Source organism: Diaphorina citri, unplaced genomic scaffold (genome assembly GCF_000475195.1).
Source record: "Diaphorina citri unplaced genomic scaffold, Diaci psyllid genome assembly version 1.1 scaffold3748, whole genome shotgun sequence".
NCBI lineage: Eukaryota > Metazoa > Arthropoda > Insecta > Hemiptera > Psyllidae > Diaphorina > Diaphorina citri.
Genome location: NW_007381148.1, coordinates 9,517 through 12,375, shown reverse-complemented (window position 1 = coordinate 12,375; position 2,859 = coordinate 9,517).

Genomic DNA, 2,859 nt, shown 5'->3' with positions numbered 1-2,859 from the left:
TTTTTTCCAAAAACAGAAGAGTACCTGACAGTTTTACTTGATTCAAACAAACAAACAAACAAACAAACAACATGAGACGAACCTTATGTGTTTAGATCTTGCAAAAATAGATTAACGATTTTTTAATTGCGACCAAATCTAGATGAAATCAGTCTTCAGAGTCTTTGAGAAGGTTCCTCGGATGTTGAGAGCCCTTAAAAGGAAATGGCGATTCATCAATATTAATCAAAATCCAACAAGGACACAAAATACACAACCACATCCGAAAACAAGCATACCAAAAAAACTCGTTGCTTGTAGGCACATGAAGGAGAGAAATCTAGGCAACAATCTGACCAATGCCATGTCTCGTCTGGTCAAGTTAGAACAGGTTTTGAGCCGCAAACCTGAATTCAAATCTTTGTATTATGAAAACCTCCAGGATCCACCTAGTGGTTAAACTGATTCCTGTATTTTCCTTCAAAAGAGGGGAAATGAGCTTCAGAAGAGGGGAGATCGTATCAGTTTCCGGAGAAGAAAAAAAAGGGTATCTTGGGGGAAAAACCCCCTTCAAAGGCGAAAGACTTCTACATAACACCCTAAAGTAGAAAAATGTTGGTCAAATTTTAGGTACACCCGGTACCTCAATGTCTATAAGTGTGTATGTCGTGCATTTAAGTGCGGTTGTTATAGTGTGACCGAAATGTTGCACGAGACCTTGTTTAGACTGCTGGGGTAAAGGGACTTTTTAGTCTCATTCGAGCAGGATAAACCAAAAACTATTTATACGCTATCTACCCTGCGAAGGAAATGGAAAACTAGTTAGTCTAAACCAAGTTAGGCCTACCAATACTCGTATAATTTTTTTTTTTTTTTTTTTTTTTTTTTTGTGGTAGGGTTCTCACTTATGTGAGCACTTCCACCCAACCACTAATTTTGCTCTGTGATTCATTGTGTTGAAAGAGAAGTTAAATTTAAAATAATATAATTTTAGTTCTCATACAAAATGGATTCTTCATCAATATGAACCTCTGTACCAACTTTACCGAGGTTTGAAGATTTTTAAAATCCATACTTTCATTTGACGAAACGATATTAATTTCGAAATAGCACGATTTCACCAGTCTCCACTCTCCAATGGATCATTGATCACTGAAGTTAAGCAAAGTTGCACGTGGTTGGTATCAGAAAACCCTCTTTTTTATTTAGTAAACCCTATTTCAGTATTTGAGAGGCAGGTTTTTTTTTTTTTTTTTTTCCTTTTTTTAGTGGTGGGGTTCTCACTTATGTGAGCACTTCCACCCAACCATTAATAATTTTGCTCTGTGAATCATCCTGTTGAAAGAGAAGTTAAATTTAAAATAATATAATTTTAGTTTTCATACAATGAATTCTTCATCAATATGAACCTATATGTACCAACTTTACCGAGGTTTGAAGATTTTTAAAATCCATACTTTCATTTGACGAAACGATATTAATTTCGAAATAGCACGATTTCACCAGTCTCCAATGGATCATTGATCACTGAAGTTAAGCAAAAGTTGCACGTGGTTGGTATCAGAAAACCCTCTTTTTTATTTAGTAAACCCTATATTGCCTTGTAAGCGCTAGGCCGCGGGTTCGATTCCCGCCCGGGGCGGATTTTATCCGGATGGGATAATGTTCATTCTCGGAACGGCTGGCTTTCTCCTATCCTGTCTTCCTTCTCTCTTCGATTTCGGGACGATAAGACCATAGCAGTTACAGTTCCCTCTGTCAAACCTCTTAAAAAAAAGCCCTATATTTATTGGAAAACCTATTAACACTACTTGATGGAGAGACTTGCCTCCTACTGAGCCAAGTTATCTCCCTCCCTCTCCCTAATCTTCCTATTCTTTCCTTCCCTAATATTTCTCCCTCCTCTCCTTCTCATTTCTTCCCATTACTCCTCCTTTCTTCCCTCTCTCTCTCCTTTCCTCCTCCTCCAATAACTTCAGTACAAATTAGATTGTATACCTACCCAGTGGTGGTGCAAATTTTGTCCAGAAAACCATAAAGCCAAAAAACCTTTGTCGCGACGACCTATGAACTCAAAGCGAGAGTTTTAGATACCACTTCAGTCGTTCATTTAAGACCGGTTTTAGCGTTACCTATGTTAAGCTACGCCGAGGAAGGCCAATAAATGGATGGGTGACTTAAACATTATATTGGGAATAAAGGGAGAACGGGCTCTAGTCTTGATTCTAAATCATTACATGAAAGTAAAATTAAAAATCAAATCAATAACGATAATAATAAACTGAATATTAAACAAATTAGGTAGGTACAAAGGTACTGATTTAACCACGATCGAATAAACTACGGGCTTAAAAATTCCCGGAGGGACGGACCCAGCTTGTTCTCCTTTCGCTTCTCTTACCTTTCTCTCTTTCCCTCTCCTCTATTTTTCTCCATCCTTCCTCACTTCCCCTCTCCTCATTTATTCTCTTCCCTCTTCCCCTTTCTACCTCCGTTTCTCATTCTTCTCTTTTCTTCTTCCATTTCTATCCGTGTACTTCGTTTTCTTATCAAGATGTTTACTTTGTTTATTACTCTCTCTGTTTCAAGTACCAAGATGACTTGTGCAGATTTCTTGTCTCCTTATACCTTCCCTCTTTGTGTATTTATTTAAGCCTAGATTTTCATCTTCTCTACTTCTTTCTTCTTTGAACTGCTTTTCCAAATAGATGGATGTTTCACTGCTGCCCTTTTAGCTGAATCTCCAGTTGACCTATTCATTATGTTCCAGCTGATTGAGGGGCTGGCGAAAAACGCCGACCAACTAGCCCTACTACTTACTACAAACAATAAACTAGCCCTACTACTTACTACAAACAATAAACTAGCCCTACTACTTAA